At 40.9% G+C, this 18,451-nt stretch overlaps 1 protein-coding gene across 1 annotated transcript in view; it reads left to right on the top strand.

The window, feature by feature from the left end:
• Window positions 1–18,451, top strand: part of LOC149209197 (nuclear pore complex protein NUP93A-like) — a 271,345-nt gene that overhangs the window by 231,361 nt on the left and 21,533 nt on the right. The window lies entirely within an intron of this gene.

Raw genomic sequence — 18,451 nt, forward strand, 5'->3', positions numbered from 1 at the left:
GAGGAGAGAATGAACCGTCAGATCACTACATATTGTGACTGTCGGATTGTAAGTTACAAAATGTACAACGGTAAAGAAACACACTTTACCTAACTCTATACCTAACTCTACACTAGACCAAGTTGAATTTAACTATATCCTATGTGTCGGAATATCCTAACATCTATAATTACACATAGCAACATTATAATTTAATTACAACACTCAATTAGAAATATAGCATAATATTCGAGTCTTATTAGGAACACCATTTTGTAATATCGCAAGCATTGAATATAATTACAATAAGAGAAGAAAACAACTATGAAGAGAACACAAGAGAAGAAACGAAAAGAGATTCAACCAAAGTTTCCAAAACTTGGGCTCAAGTTATTAGCAATTCTGCTAATAAGGAAGAAGAAACAAATATTCAGGTTGACAACATGCAAGATAGTGAAGGCAAGGAAAGACAAAATAGGGCAGCAAACATAATTATTAAAGGGGTGAAAGACTATGGGAAAAATGAATGTACTCTTGACCTTGCAAGAGACTTCTTGAAAGACTAGTTGCTATGGCAAGGACAAATATGCCAAGCATGGAGGGTGGGTAAGTTTATGTTAAATTATGGTATGTTCTATGCTTAGAGAAGTTTACTTATTTTTCTTCTTATTAGCCACAGATTAGCAATCACATATACATTAAGTAAAGTGCAGATAGAACATTAAATGATCAATAGAAAACAAGCCAAGACAAGAGACACAAGATGTGGCGACTAGCCAGGGACAAACCCCAATTCAGGGAGACCCTTTGATCAAATCTTCTTTTATCTTCAATAGTTCAGCAGAGAGAAATAGTATAAAATCTGAATTCTGTAATTTATATTAGCAGGAACAAACCCTAGATCAGCACAGTCAAACTTGGTCAAACTAGCTGAAATTGAACTCTAAATACTTGGTCAATTTCCGGTCAACTTGTCCTCGAACAGCTTGAAGAAACAACCCTTGAACAACCCCAAAAGTTCAGTCAATTTGTAGATTTCTGAAGTCAACTTGCAGCCCTAAACTAGGGCAGTCAACACCAGTCAAACTAGAGGTCAGATCACCTCAATTTTCATGCCAAAAATTGTGCCCTGCCTAGGAGAGGCAACCACACCCAATCCGCACTTCTGGAAGGTCAACGCTTGGTCAATGTTGGTCAAAGAGATGACCTGCTGCCCTAGCGTCCTTCTTTCTGCGTCTTCCTTGCCCTAGGACGTCTTCCTTTCAGCCACACGTGTGAGAGAGAGAGAGAGGCTCCTTTTATGCGTAGGAGAGAGAGAGAAGATGAGTGAATTGAATTGTCCAAATGAGGAGAATGCTCCTTGTATTTATATGCAAACGTTGAGGTTGAATAGACATGACTGTTGGGCTTCTGAGCCTACATAAGTTCGCTGGCCGACCTTGACAATTTGTCCATAATCAAAATAAATTCATATCTCCATAAATACTTATCGGAATCAGATGATCTTTAGATCAATCCTACACCTCTCGATGAGAGGAATCTAGGAAAAATATCAGAAGCCATAAATAAAGTGATCCACATGGAGTTTGGCCCTAGTTGCCAATTTTAACACTTCCTCTCAACTAGGGAGAACTTCATTTGCAATTCGTCTGCCTGTCTCTACTATCCATCCATCAAATGCACTGACCTGTATAGCTTGACCCCACTCTGCTCTGCTCTGCTTTTCTTTGCTCGAACTATGAAGAAGAAGAAATGATCGAGGATGTATCATACCATCCTCCACTGACCCGAAGTCAGTCTCAGAGTGTGAACCACTCTCACTGATCCCAAATCAGTATTATTGATTCTAGACCAATGGAGGTCATCCTAGCATAGGGAGTACGTTAGATACAATGATGCGTCCATCAATAGTACTACTATGGTCCCTATCTTCATTTCCCTGCTCTTTGATCAGATGCGAGGTACTTCCCATGAGTCCTAGACTGCATGGGTAGGATGCCTCGACAAGAAAACTAATCATCCTGTCCATAGGAGAATGAATCATCCTGTCCAGTGGATGCCACGGAGAACTAATCATCCTGGCCTACAGGAGAACTAATCATCCTGCTCCACAGTTGCCATGGAGAACGAATCATCCTGGCACACATGAGAACTAATCATCCAGTTCCACAGTCACCTTGGAGAACGAATCATCTTGGCCCACAGGAGAACTAATCATTCTGTTCCACAGTCGCCACGAGGTGTCATAGGGGAAGGTTGAACCTTTACCTTGTACATAGTGCACCACCAGGGGATGGTGAGTCGCCCTGTGGTCACATGTCACTTCAAGAAGTACCCCACGCCCCCCTGCAGCTCCCAGAGCTCAATACATCATACTCGACCCTCATAAGAGGGTCTCTGAATGACACCAAATCGTTCTCGAAAAATTAGGAATTTGACCTTTCCTAAGGGCTTTGTCAAAATGTCGGCGACCTGTTCATCTGTACCGATATGTTGGAGCCTTATTGCTCCTCGCTGCACCATATCTCAAATATAGTGGTACCTGATATCGATATGCTTGGAGTGATCATGAAATATGGGATTCTCTGATAAATGGATCCCGCTCTGGTTGTCACACAGAATCACGGTGGTATCTAATGTAAATCCAAATAGCTCACTTAAGAGTTTTCGCAACCAGACTGCCTCACAGTAGGCCATGCTAGCAGCAATGTACTCTGCCGTGGCGGTGATCAAAGCCACCGACTTCTGCTTCATGCTCATCTAGGATATCGAGGCAGATCCCAAAGAGAAACAACACTCGGAAGTGCTCTTTCGGTCCCCCACACTGCCTGCCCAATCAACATTAGTATACCCAAGTAGTCTCACATCTATGGCAGTGTATCTCAACCCATGAGTAATTGTGCCACGAAGATATCTCAACAGATTCTTGGCACCAATCCAATGTGAGCGGTGAGGCTCAACCATATATTGACTCAATGTGTTGATTGCAAAGCATATATCCGAATGGGAGTTCACCAAGAACATTAATGTTGCGACGAGTTGACGATACTCAATAACATTTCGTAAAACAGGTCCGACAACACTACCGCTTAACTTCTTGAAGTCAAGCTCCATCGGGGTAGTTACGGGCTTGTAGTCCACCATGCCGAATCTTTCCAATATCTTCATCGCATATTTTCCTTGAGATAGGAAAATCTCCCCTGGTTTCTGCCAGACTTCCAGTCCTAGGAAATAGTGCATAAGTCCTAGGTCTTTCATCTCGAACTCAGAAGATAGCTCCCTTTTACATTCATGAATGAGAGGGTTTGCATTTGTTAGAAAGAGGTCGTCAACATATAGGACTAGTATGAGAGGCTTGTTATCTATAACCTTAAAGTAAAGGTTAAGGTCGGCTTCACTCCTAGTGAATCCCAACTTCATCAAGTAGCTATCGATCCTCTCATACCATGCTCGGGGTGCTTGCTTTAGCCCATAAAGGTCCTTCTTCAACTTGCACACATGAGATTCTCGATCATAAATCTCAAATCCTTCGGGTTGCTCCACATAGACCTCCTTTTTGATCGAACCATGTAAGAACACAGTCTTGACATCCATCTGATGTAGGTTCCATTATTGCGAGGCAACAAGGGCTATGATCGAGCGGATGGTGGTATATCGGGCAACAGGTGCAAATATCTCGTCATAGTCTATACCTTCCTTCTGGGAGAAGCCACGAGCAACAAAACGAACCTTATACTTTTTCGCACTTCCATCAATTGCATGCTTTATCTTGTAAATCCATTTTGAAGTGACAACTGCTTTGTCCTAGGGTCTGGGGACGACATCCCAAACATCATTTTTCATAACGGTTTCATATTCCTCGGTCATAGCATCCTTCCATACTTGATGCTTGACGACATCTATGAATGACGAAGGATCATTATGGATGATCGTGCTCATAATGGTCAGGTATCCCTGATACCTGTTCGGCTTCTTACTTTCACGGAAGGTTCCTCAGGGTGCAATGTGTCCTTCAGCATCATCAAGTGTCCCCCTAAGCCATGAAGGCCTCTTCCTAGAAGAGGAAGGCTCTTGCAGAGGAGGATCAATAGGATCCATAGGTTCTTCCACATTGGGCATTGTTTCATCTTCTCTTTCCTTTGGTTCCCCGGTGTCAGCTTCTTTAGATCCGCTTAAAGTAGGAAGATTGTCTACCTTGCTAAGAGCCATATCCTCGTCAAAGGTGACATCATGACTAATCTCGACTTCCCTTTGACCAACTACATAGATTCTATAGCCCTTAGTATTTTCGCTATAGCCCACAAAGATTCCTTTCTTTCCAGATGCACCCAATTTATTCCTTTTTTCTTTAGGCATATGAAAATATACAGGGCTTCCAAGAATTGTAAAATCAGATACGTTAGGTTTCTTACCAGTGAACATTTCTTCGGGAGTCTTGGAACGCAATGCTTGATGAGGGCATTGGTTTTGTACATATACGACAGTATTTGCAGCTTCGGCCCATAGAAACTTCGGAAGTCTTTGATCATGGAGCATAACACAGACAACTTCCACAATTGTACATTTCTTCCTTTTCGCCACACCATTCTGCTCAGGAGTATATGGTGTAGTAGTCTTCCTCTTAATGCCCGCCTCTTTGCAAAAGTCATGAAACTCATTGGATTCATATTCAGTCCCATTATCAGTCCTTAAGATCTTGATCTTCTTTTCGGTTTGATTCTCGATCAAGGCTTTGAAGTGCCGAAACCAGGAGAACACTTCATCCTTCTTTTTCAAGAAGTATATCCAAGTCTTGCGAGAATAATCATCTGTAAAAGTGAGGTAACATAAATATCCTCCCAAGGAGTTCACAGGCACAGATTGGATATGTCTGATTGAACCAACTGCAATATATAGGAGGTTTTTCTTTGGCTTGAGGGGAATGGTCCCCTTTTGAGCTTCCCTTCGACACATCGTGGACATACACCTTCTTGCTCTAATCTGAACTTGGGCATCTCGATTACCATTTTTTTTATATTAGGTAGAGCTTTATAATGAAGGTGAGCAAACCTCCAATGCCATAGTTTGGATTGAAGAGATGTGTCACAAGACATGACACCCAGCGGATTTCCACCGACCTGATATAATGAATCGACTCGAAACCCAAGAGTAAAAGAATGTTTAAAGTTCTTTTTCCATACACGTACCTTGCCATCGCTGAAGGCCACCTTGTAGCCTTTGTCTTCCATTGGCGAAATGGACACCAGGTTCTTTTTGAGATCAGGTACATATAATATATCTTGTAAGTGGATGGTATTACCCTGATTCAATTGAAGAATAACATTTCCTACGCCTTTCACGGGATATTTTGAATTATCTCCAAGAACAGTTTCCAAGTTGGTTTCCTTCTCTATCAGATTATAGAGAGCTTCTTTGTAACTAGTGAAGTGCCTTGAGGCACCACTATCAATAAGCCAATTTCCTAGCGAGTCCGGGGGAGTAGTAGTAGATAGAGTTGCTGGTAGATAATATTCATCTTGCTTATTGTTAACAGTGTTAGATTCATACCTGGAATTTCTTGCCTTTTTGAATGGTTGTTCTCTTCCTTGATTTTTGGCACTTCTTTTACCTCTGCCATTTGACCTGCCATTCCTTTGATTGCCTTAGAGGGATTTTGATCATCGTCCTGGTGTGAGTCCCTTTTATCAGGGCACTCCCTAGCATAGTGACACGTTTTATTGCAATTGTAACATCGTCCTTTTCTTCCACGGTTTGGTCCAGCCTTTCCTTTGAATTTAGCCTCGGAATTGTTTCTTCTTTTAGTATGAGAAGAAAAGGCAGAGGGATGACCTTTAAGTATGGGCATTTCTTGCTCTTCCATCCTTGTAATATGTTCAAAATGGCGCTAGAGAGGCTCTTCGAGAAGGAGAAAATTACAATTCATAGCCTTCATAGTCATGAATTAACACATTTAATTCAATGCACACTTGCAAAGTGCAAAAGAGCAAAAATTAAGAAGTCTGAAACAAATTTCTTTCCAGTTAATGCTTGGTTTGACGAGGAATGCAAAAAGACAAGGAGAATGTGGAAAGAGTCAAACAAGGATAACATAAAGCTCAAAGCTGAAAAGAAGTTATTAAGCATGAAAAAGGCCGATTTGATGGTTTCAAGGAGGGAAGAACTAATCTTCCTTGGGAAAAATAATCCCAAATTATTTTGGAAGGAGATCCAACCGAAAAAGATACAAATTGGAAATAATATTACAACTTCTAAATGGTTTGACTATGCAAGACAACTCTATGAGTAGGTTCCCAAGGTTGACCCTCACCGCTTGGTCAACATTGATACTGAACTCTTCACGGTACAAGAGGTAGAGATGAGTATCAAGAAGTTGGGTGTTGGAAAAGCAAAAGACTTAGTTGAACTTTAAGCAGAATATCTAAAGTGGGGTTCAAAGATTCTTGCACCTCACATTACAAAAATCATCAACATCATACAACAGGGGCTCCCCACAGATTGGACAACTAGTCTGGCAATACCTCTTTTCAAGAGCGGTGACGTCAATAATCCCTCCAATTATAGGACCATCATGATAAACCCTTTGTTTGCAAAGCTATTTGGAAGCATGCTAGAAAACAAAATTAGCAAGTGGGCAGAAGAAAGAGATAAGCGTGCTAAAGGGCAAGTAGGTTTTAGACCTAAACATTCCACAGTTGATCATTGTATAACTTTAAGGCACATCATTGAAAAATTTTGGGAGAAAAAGGAAGAAGTCTTTTGTTGCTTTGTTGATTTCAGAAAAGCATTTGACTCGGTTCCTAGGGATAAGCTTTGGCACAGAATGGAGGAACTTGGGGTTCCTAAACATTTGAGAGCAGCTATGCATAGGCTGTATGAAGAGGTGAAAGTCAAAATCAGAACTTCAGCAGGCATTTCTGAAAGTTTTAGAAACGATATCGGGGTCAAGCAAGGTCGCCCACTATCTCCTACCCTTTTTGGTTTATATATCGACAAGCTTGAGGAGTGGTTAAATTCGCAAGGGGGTGATGGTATCTATTCTGATTGCTAAATCGGCTCTTGGTTTGCAAGAGCACTTACTATCCCTTGAGGATTTTTGTAGAAGTGTGGGGATGCAAGTCAATATCAACAAAACAAAAGTAGTGGTCTTCTCTAAGAAAAGAAAACATTACCAGCATAAGTCAAGTTATTGGAAACTCCTGATGAATTTTCTGGAAACTCCTGAAGAATTTTCCGGAAATGCAGATCCTTGTGTTCGATACATAAACGGATGCGATTCTTGTCTGAAACGTTGTAAAAACGTTTTTGTGTCGTTTCAAAAATCAGAAACTTTAGATTTGGAATTGGATACGTTTCCAAGGGATTTAAATTTTTTTGGATCTGTTTCTGGATTTCCGGAAATGTTTGGATCTGTTTCCGGATTTCAAATGGATCCACGAAAATTGTGATCAAAACCCACCCTTAAAATGTTAAAAAGCTTGAAAATTTGTATAGCCATAAATAAATAATAAAAATGAAGAAATCAGATTTGCAAATAAACTCACTATAAACAGAGTCTCATAAGTCTTTTCTAAATCTTTAGAAATAATGACACTCCATATATTTATCAAGGATTCTTACTAAGAAAAAGATAGATGTTCAAAAATGCAAATAAAAGGGTTTGATGAATGTCTTCGTAAAGAGATTTATTTGAGCAATGAATTTTCATTTTGGTTAAGGTTTTGTTAATTGTCATTGATTTTGCTCTTGATTTCATAAATGTTGGCATTATGATTCAGGTGTTGTCCTTGATGGCAACCCTTTCAGGTGGTAGATCACTATTCTTGATGATCAGCTCTCTATTTTTAAGAAGGACGCAGGAAATCTGTTCAGAAAGTGCGTCCCCGCAGGTATACCATGCAGAACCCGCGTCCAGGGACGCAGGCCAGCCGTTCAGGGGGTGCGTCCACCCAGTGCACACATTTCAAGACAGAGAAAAGCACGAGGGGGTTTCTTGTGTGGTATCTAGCCGACGGTTTTGTGTTTCTATGGTGTCGGCTCGTGGTATTGTTCCATGTTTTGGGGAGGAGCTTGCCTATATAAAGCAAAGGAGTTCATTTGGATTTATCATCATCTTTGGTTGAATATCTTTTGGTGTGATCTAGTCCAGATCTATGAGGGCGAATCTTCTAATGGACTGTGATCTCTATGGCGCATGATCAGATCTGCAGATCTGACTGTTTGGGCTAGTTCTGAAGTCTTCATATCTTTTATATCTGAAGGGACGCAGGTTCAGTGAAGTGCAAGTGCGCCGAGACGCAGTACAGTAAGGGCTCAGGTGCGTCTTTGAAGCGAAAGACGCGGCGCGATAGTATTATTGGGTGCGTCTCTGAAGCAAAAGACGCGGCGCGATAGTATTGTTGGGTGCGCCGGTACGCAGAGCAGTTTAAAGGAACAGTGCGTCGGTACGCAGAGCAGCAGAAGGTAAAACTGCGTCCAGTCGCAGGCCACAGAAAGAAAAATTGCGTCCCTGTCTTAAGATGATCTGTTGACTGTATTTTTCTGTTCATAAGGTGTTCTGGGTTAGTTCTGTGATTACTGATCTGATAACTGTAGTGGACTGTAACTGTTGTATACTTGTTGATCATTTGATTCTTCATGAAAAGAAGTAGGGGGTTGTAGCTCCCTTCCAGGAGAGACTGGAGAACGAGAGAGAGTTGTAGCTCTCTGCAGGTTGCAGCCTGCGTACTGGTAAAGGACTGCACCAGTACAAAATCATTGTAAAAGAATTTCTAAATTGAAAGAAGATAGAGACATATTGCAGCAGGTGGTTTTCTCCCACATTGGGTTTCCACCTTACATCTTGTGTTCTTTGGTGTGACTGTCTATTTTCTTTGTTCATGCTCATTATTTTATGGTACTGATATGCAAGAATAATTCAAAAGATCAAATAAGGAAGATTTGTTAAATTGCTAGATAATACTGATTCACCCCCCCTCTCAGTATTATTTCCAACAATTGGTATCAGAGCAGGTCCTTCAGAAAAGCTTGATCGCTTGAAGGTAGATCGTTCATCATGAGCAACTACGAGAGAGAAGCATCAATCAGGCCACCGGTTTTTGATGGGACAAACTTCAATTATTGGAAGGTAAGAGTTACTGCATATCTTCAATCTCTTGGTACAGAAGTTTGGGACATTGTAGAAACAGGCTATGCTTTTCCTTCAGCCACTCCTACAGATCCAGCTGAGAAAAAGAAGTATGAAACAAATGCAAAAGCAGTCAGTACTCTATTAGGAAGTATATCCCAAACAGAATTCATGAAGGTAATGCACTTCAAATCAGCAAAAGAAATATGGGACAAAATGATCACGAGCTATGAAGGAGATGAACAGGTAAAACAAGCTAAACTTCAAACTCTCAGGATTCAATATGAGACTCTCAAGATGTATAATGATGAAAGTGTAGCTAATTATTTTCTTCGGGTAGATGAGATTGTTAATTGTATGAAAAATTTGGGTGAAGAAGTAAAAGAGTCTATAGTAGTTCAAAAGATTCTAAGATCATTATCCCCCAAGTTTGAATCTAAAGTATCTGCAATAGAAGAAAAAGAAAATCTCCGTGTTCTCACTATGTCTCAGCTACATGGAATTCTAACTGCTTATGAAATGAGAAAGGGAGGTCCATCAGACAGAAGGGAGGCTGCTTTTAAGGCATCAGGCAAAGAAGATCACTATGAAGCAAGCCATGTTCCAGAAGAAGAGGAAGAAGAATCAAATTTTGTCAGAAATCTTCAAAGGGGTTCTGGAAGGTTCAGAGGTAAGCTACCCTTCAAATGCTTTGCTTGTGGGAGAGTAGGTCATTATGCTGCAAAATGTCCTTATAAGGATAAAGGAAAGGAACCAGCTAGATGGAACAAGAAACAAAGTGCAAATAAGAAAAGCTATTACACCCATGAAGATAGTGATGGCTTATCAAACAGTGATGAAGATGAACAAGGTAATAAATATAGGTTGTTAATGGCATTTGAAGATGATGATTATGAGGATGCTGTAGATGTGGATAACCTTTATGATGAAATTACTAGGCTCAAGAGATGTATAGAAGAAAAGAACATGATCATTGATACTCTACAATTTCAAATTGATGAAAAGGAAAAACATCTTGAAAAATTAGAAGGTGAAATTGTTGGTCTTAGAAAAGAAATTGAGAAAACAAAAGCTATTAATCTCAAGTTTGTCAAAGGATCTGAAACTTTGGATGAGATTATCAGTGTGCAGTGGTCTCCACTAAATAAGACAGGTCTGGGCTATAATGGAGAAACTTCTCAAGCATCCACTTCAAAAAGTTATCTTGATGCAGCAAGAAGAAATGAGCAAAAGCACAATGAAGATCATCAGGTAAAGCAGGGACAAACTTCAAACAGAAACTATCAGGGGCAATCCAGCTTAAGGGTGAACAAAAGCCACAACCAGCCACAGGTAAAATCTTCCCAGTTTGGTTCAAGAATAGATGAAAATAGAAATTACAATCAGTTGGCTGGTAGATTCAATAACCGCAGAAGCTTCTTCAATGGACAATGCTTTTCTTGCCATAACTTTGGTCACAAAGCAGCTCAATGTGTTGCGTATAAAACAATCATGACTAGGGAAGCTCAAAAACAAAGAAGTATGACAGGGATTACAAAAAAGACCTATAACAACTTTTCGGCTCTTGAAAATGAAGTTGAATGTTCTATTTGCAATAATTTTGGTCATGAAGACTTTGAATGCAGAAGCAGGTTTCAGGAAAGAAAGGAACAAGAGCGGAAAAAGGAACAAGCCTCAGGAACCAAAACATGGAGAATAAAGGAACCTCAAACAGAAAGATGTGGGATAGCATTTTATGCAGAAGGACAGGAAAATCTATGGTACATTGACAGTGGATGTTCGAAGCATATGACAGGTGATAAAGAAAAACTTGAGTCTTATTCTATTTTAGAAAAGGGAAAGAAAGTCTCTTTTGGAAATGATACTCCTGCAACTATAAAAGGAAAAGGTATTGCTCCTTTAAAAGAAGATGTTAAGGCTGGAAATGTTTTGTTTGTTGATGGATTGAAGCATAATCTACTAAGTGTCAGCCAGATGTGTGATCAAAGAACCGAGGTTATATTCAGATCAAATGGATGTCTTGTTCGTGATCTTGATACAAGAAAAACAGTTCTCAAAGGGAAAAGAACTCCAAATAATCTATACATATTTGAAGAAGGACAACAACAATGCTATCTAAGCAAGGATGAAGAGCACTGGTTATGGCATCGAAGATTGGGACATCTAAGCTTCTCACAAATAAGGAAAGCATGCAAATATCAGGCAGTTCGCGATCTTCCAGATATCAAAATTCCTGACAACACCATATGCAGATCATGTCAGTTTGGAAAACAAACCAGGACTAACTTTCCAGAGAAAGAAGGATCAGCCAGCATGCCTCTTGAGCTAGTACATACAGATGTATGTGGACCATTAAGGAAAAGAACACCTAGAGGAGAGGAATACTTGATATTATTTATTGACGATTTCTCCAGGTTTGTTTGGTTAGGACTTATGAAGCACAAAGATGAAGCATTCGAAAAATTCAAATCCTTCAAAGCCTTGGTTGAAAATGAATTAGGTCACAAAATTAAGTGCCTCAGATCCGACAGAGGTGGGGAATTTACTTCAAATGAATTTTTCGATTTCTGTGATGAACATGGGATAAGGAGAGAATTCTCTACGGCTAGAACTCCTCAGCAAAATGGAGTTGTTGAAAGAATGAACAGAACAATCCAACAAATGGCTCGTGCTATGCTTGATGAATCAGGAACTCCCGCAACTTTCTGGGGTGAAGCTGCACATGCTGCGGTTATTATTCTCAACAAGACAAATGTCCGGGTGAACAGCACTCAAACTCCTCATGAGCTCTGGAGTGGTAAAACTCCTTCGGTAAAGCACTTCAAAATCTTTGGGAGCAAATGCTATATCAAGAATACTGAAGAGCAGCTTGGCAAACTTGATCCTAGAGCAGATGAAGGCATTCTTCTTGGCTATTCTCCACATAGCAAAGCATACAAATGCTACAATAAAAGACTTGGCAGAATTGTTGACAGCATTGATGTAGTGGTTGATGAGAAGGGATACATTCCTAGGCAAATACATCGTGAAGACATCGAAGAAGATGAAAGCTACCCTCAAAAACAGAATGATGAAGAAGAAGAACCTCAAGAAGAATCTCAAGAAGAACCTCATGAAGACGCAGAAGAACGAACAAGAATAGAAGAAAAGACTCCATCCAGATATGTTCAGAAGAACCATCCAGAATCTCAGATCATGGGACAGAAAGAAGCAGGTATACAAACTAGAAGAACAGTTGCAGAAGCTTCAAGCTATTTGGCATTACTCTCCTCTACTGAACCACAAAATGTGAAAGAGGCATGCAAAGATGAATGTTGGGTGAAAGCAATGGATGAAGAACTTGAGCAAATCGAAAAGAACAACACTTGGGAGCTGGTTCCTAGACCAAAGGATAAGAATGTTATCGGAACTAAATGGGTCTTCAAAAATAAATTGAATGAAAATGGAGAAGTAATTAGAAACAAAGCCAGACTTGTTTGTAAAGGGTATGCGCAGCAAGAAGGAATAGACTTTGAAGAAACTTTTGCTCCTGTTGCAAGACTTGAGGCCATCCGAATGTTCCTTGCTCTCTCAAGTTTTCAGAACTTCAAAGTATTTCAAATGGACGTAAAATCAACCTTTCTGAATGGAGACTTGGAAGAAGAAGTGTACATTGAACAGCCAGATGGGTTCATTCTTGGAAATGATCCAAATCTTGTATGCCGATTGAAAAAGGCTCTCTATGGTCTCAAACAAGCCCAAGGGCTTGGTACTACCGGTTGGACAAATATCTTCATCAACAAGGTTTTTCAAAAGGTTCAGCAGATAGCAATCTGTATATAAAAGTTGAAAATGACAAATTGCTAATACTTGTTGTGTATGTAGATGACATTATTTTTGGCAGCAATGAAGAAGCTATGAGTCAAAGCTTTGCCTCGGTCATGCAAAAAGAATTTGAAATGTCCTTACTAGGAGAACTGACATACTTCCTTGGTTTGCAAATCCAACAAAAGGAAGGAGGAATCCTTTTATCTCAAACCAAGTATCTCAAGCAGATTTTGAAGAAATATGGCATGGAAGATGCAAAACCAGTATGTACACCCATGGTCACAGGATGTAGTCTCAGTGCAAATGATGAATCTGCAGCAGTACATCAACCAACCTACAGATCTATGATTGGAAGTTTACTATATTTGACAGGTACCCGACCAGACATCATGCATGCAGTTGGAATAGTTGGAAGATTTCAGGCAAATCCGAAGGAGACTCATCTTCAGGCAGTGAAGAGAATTTTCAAATATCTTCAAGGGACTCAAAATTATGGCTTATGGTATCCTAGAGATACAGATCTCACTCTTCATGCTTATACAGATGCAGATTGGGCCGGAAGCGTGGATGACAGGAAAAGCACAAGTGGTGGTGCGTTCTTTATGGGTTCCAGACTGGTATCTTGGTTCAGCAAGAAACAGAGTTCAATTGCCTTGTCTACAGCTGAAGCGGAATATGTTGCTGCTGCATCTTGTTGCACCCAACTCCTTTGGATGATGCAGACCTTGCAGGATTATCAAATCACTTGTACACCTCCAATCCCTATCTTATGTGACAACACAAGTGCAATCAGCATCTCAAAGAATCCGGTTATGCATTCAAAAACCAAGCACATACCAATCAAGTACCATTTTCTCCGGGAACAAGTACTTGAACAGAAGGTCAAGTTGGAGTATGTTCCTTCTAAGGAACAAGTTGCTGATATTTTCACCAAACCGTTGCCCAGGGACACTTTTGAATACCTCAGGCAAAAACTGGGGGTTGTTGATGCATCATCTTGTTGAACCTCTTCTTATTGGTGGTACAGGCTCAGGGGGAGCACATAATGCATTGTTGGCATTATGAAGAAGGAGATCTTGGAAATAGCTGCAATATGTCTCTATCTCTTTCATGGTGGATTTCTGGTTATTTGCAGATCTGGAGGAGCATGAGCGTAGGGGGAGCATACCCTTTGCCCTTGATGTCAAAGGGGGAGAATGAAGCTGAAGATCATGAGGTTGCCATCAAGTCCAAAGGGGGAGATTGTTGGCATTATGATTCAGGTGTTGTCCTTGATGGCAACCCTTTCAGGTGGTAGATCACTATTCTTGATGATCAGCGCTCTATTTTTAAGAAGGACGCAGGAAATCTGTTCAGAAAGTGCGTCCCCGCAGGTATACCATGCAGAACCCGCGTCCAGGGACGCAGGCCAGCCGTTCAGGGGGTGCGTCCACCCAGTGCACACATTTCAAGACAGAGAAAAGCACGAGGGGGTTTCTTGTGTGGTATCTAGCCGACGGTTTTGTGTTTCTATGGTGTCGGCTCGTGGTATTGTTCCATGTTTTGGGGAGGAGCTTGCCTATATAAAGCAAAGGAGTTCATTTGGATTTATCATCATCTTTGGTTGAATATCTTTTGGTGTGATCTAGTCCATATCTATGAGGGCGAATCTTCTAATGGACTGTGATCTCTATGGCGCATGATCAGATCTGCAGATCTGACTGTTTGGGCTAGTTCTGAAGTCTTCATATCTTTTATATCTGAAGGGACGCAGGTTCAGTGAAGTGCAAGTGCGCCGAGACGCAGTACAGTAAGGGCTCAGGTGCGTCTTTGAAGCGAAAGACGCGGCGCGATAGTATTATTGGGTGCGTCTCTGAAGCAAAAGACGCGGCGCGATAGTATTGTTGGGTGTGCCGGTACGCAGAGCAGTTTAAAGGAACAGTGCGTCGGTACGCAGAGCAGCAGAAGGTAAAACTGCGTCCAGTCGCAGGCCACAGAAAGAAAAATTGCGTCCCTGTCTTAAGATGATCTGTTGACTGTATTTTTCTGTTCATAAGGTGTTCTGGGTTAGTTCTGTGATTACTGATCTGATAACTGTAGTGGACTGTAACTGTTGTATACTTGTTGATCATTTGATTCTTCATGAAAAGAAGTAGGGGGTTGTAGCTCCCTTCCAGGAGAGACTGGAGAACGAGAGAGAGTTGTAGCTCTCTGCAGGTTGCAGCCTGCGTACTGGTAAAGGACTGCACCAGTACAAAATCATTGTAAAAGAATTTCTAAATTGAAAGAAGATAGAGACATATTGCAGCAGGTGGTTTTCTCCCACATTGGGTTTCCACCTTACATCTTGTGTTCTTTGGTGTGACTGTCTATTTTCTTTGTTCATGCTCATTATTTTATGGTACTGATATGCAAGAATAATTCAAAAGATCAAATAAGGAAGATTTGTTAAATTGCTAGATAATACTGATTCACCCCCCCTCTCAGTATTATTTCCAACAATAAATCCCTCCAATATAACAAATCTTCCCTAGGCAGTCTTGTGCCTGCCATAGTTTTAAAAACCGGCGGAAAAAACCGGTTACCGGCCTAACCGGCCGGTTGGAAGCCTGGCCGGTCCGAACCGGCCCTTCTAACCCGGTTTCCTCCCTCACTCGCCCGAAATACAGCCCTAACCAGTAAAAACTGGCCGGTTTAGGGCGGAACCGGCCGGTTTATAGCTAACCGGCCGGTTTATGGACAGGCCGCCGGTAAAAGGAAAAAGCGCTGCGGTTTTGGCTGTTAGTGGTGGTTTAGGGGTTTTGGGGGGCAGGGAAAGGTGTTTTCCCTCCAAAAACACCCTCACACTTGCTATAAGACACCCTTCTCACTCTCATTTGTCTCACACAACTGATTTGGAGTGTTTGTGAGTTTGTTTGTGAGCTTGGAGAGTGTGGAGTTTTTGCTGAAGTAGTCATCTTGGAGTTGGAGTTGGAGCTATTTTGGAGGTAGTGTGTAGCTGTCAGTGGAGTTGCCATCATCAAGAGGAGGCTAAGGGAGCTACTTTGCATTTCCAGGTAAGGATTTGCACTTGATAATTCCTCATTTGAGTCTGCTGTCCATGAATTATGTTTTTTGTGCTATAAACTTCTCACTTCAATGATCTATCATCTATGCTAAGCCTATGAACTCTCTAGCTCTATGCTATCAAATTTTGTAGCTTGCATGTGCATTTTTTTTCCTACATTTATCATTGGTTTTCCATGTTCCTTAGCTGCAATTTTTTTTTTAAATGGCAGATTTATTTGCAAATTGTTATTATTTCAAGCAAACATGGCTCCAAAAGGAAAGGACAGTGCATGGGTTCATTGTGATGTAATTGAGGGAAAAATGATATGCAAATTATGCCATAAATCTATTGGAGGTGGGGGTATTCTTAGGTTGAAACAACACTTGGCTGGGGTAAGAGGCCAAGTAAAGCCATGTGATGCACCAAAAGAACTGTTAGGTCCTATTAGGGCAGAATACATTGCCAAGCTTGAAAAATTTTATGAGGATAAGGCTAGGGAGAAGGCCATCCAAGATGAAATTGCAAGGAAGAGGGAATTAATGGAAACCATGAATGTTTTGAAACAGAGTGGGTATGATGATTATGAGATTCAAGACTCCACTTCTATCCCTTCCACCAATGACCCCTTTCACTATGTTCATCCTTCTGTTGGAGTTGGCCAACCATCAAAAGCAACAAAGAGACCAAACATCCAAAGTTATTTCTCATCTTCTGCCACCATTGCCTCTTCTAAATCTAATCCCACTTCCTCCCAGCCAAGTTCTCAACCCACTTTGGATTAGCATTGGAAAAAACAATGCAAAGAAACTTCTCACCAATACATTGCTAGATGGTGGTATGATTCAGATATCCCATTTAATGCTGCTCGCTCACCTTATTACCAAGCTATGTGGGACTCTGTTATAGCTGCAGGAAAGGGCTTCAAAGGCCCTAGTATGCATGACTTGAGGGGAGCTCTTTTGCAAAAAGAGATATCTTCCATTGATGAGTATTTGGTTGAGTTTAAAGAGTCATGGCTCAAAACAGGTTGTTCCATTATGTCAGATGGATGGACCGATGGAAAGAACCGCACTATCATTAATTTCCTTGTTTCTTGCCCTCAAGGAACCATGTTTTTGAAATCAGTTGATGCATCTGATAGGGTAAAGGATGCAAGCCTTCTATTTGAGCTTTTGGATAACATTATTCAGGAAGTTGGGGAGCAGCATGTTGTGCAGGTCATCACTGATAATGCCTCAAACTATGTTCTTGCTGGAAATATGCTTGAGGCCAAATATAAGACCATATTTTGGACTCCATGTGCTGCACATTGCATAGACCTCATGCTTGAGGATATAGGCAAGGTGGAGTGGGTAAAAAACACTGTAGAGCATGCCAAGTGCATTACAAAATACATTTACAACCACTCATGGGTATTGAGCCTAATGAGGAAACACACTGGAGGCAAAGAGCTTGTTAGGCCTGCAATTACGAGATTTGCAACTCACTTCCTCACGTCGCAATGTCTCAATGGTCAACATAGAAACTTGCAGAAAATGTTTTCCTCTGAAGAATGGTCTGAATCTCGGTGGGCTCGTAGACCAGATGGAAAAGACACCAAAAAGAAAGTGTTAGACACTTATTTTTGGAAAAGGTCTGTAGAGCTTGTGAAAATTACCGAGCCCCTTGTTAAGGTGCTAAGGTTGGTGGATGGGGAAAGATTGGCCATGGGCTACATTTATGAAGCTATGGATCAGGCAAAGGAGCAGATACGGGCAACTTACAATGACATGTTAGCTAAATATGGCCGTATATGGGAGATCATTGATAACAGATGGAACAATCAACTCCATCGTCCTATACATGCAGCCGGGTATTTTTTGAACCCAAGGTATCACTATAAAAATCGGCTAGGAGATCAGCATGATGGGGAGGTCAGAGCTGGATTGATTGATTGCTTGGAGCGCATGGTCCCTAACCATGTAGACCAGTTGGAAATACATAGACAGCTTACTATTTTCAATCAAGCAAGTGGTATTTTTGGCAAAAACTTGGCAAAGATGGCAAGAGATGTGGACCAACCAGGTAAGCAATTCCAATTTCCATTTTGTTTTTCATTTCAAGTTAAAATTGTTTACGTTCTTTACAATTCAAATTATAAACTAAGTTACTAATTATTGTCTTTTTCTTTGCAGCACATTGGTGGGAGTCATTTGGTGGCCAGTGTCCTCAATTGCAAAGGTTTGCAATTAGAGTCCTCAGTCAAACTTGCAGCGCTTCAGGTTGTGAGCGCAATTGGTCTGTTTTTGAGCGCATACACACGAAGAAGAGAAACCGTTTGGAACAAAAACGGTTAAATGATCTTGTTTTTGTGCAATACAACCTTCGACTGAGGAGGAACCAAATGATGAGCAAATCACCTGATCTAGATCCCATTGTGTTGGACGATATTGATCCAACATTAGAATGGGTGGAGGAGACTGAAGATCCTGTGTTTGAGGCTGATTTTGATATCGACATGGCTTTAGCGGAGG

This window comes from Pinus tabuliformis, chromosome 1_2 (assembly GCF_031772625.1).
Source record: "Pinus tabuliformis cultivar Carrire ecotype Pingquan chromosome 1_2, CPIR1, whole genome shotgun sequence".
NCBI classification, from domain to species: Eukaryota; Viridiplantae; Streptophyta; class Pinopsida; order Pinales; family Pinaceae; genus Pinus; species Pinus tabuliformis.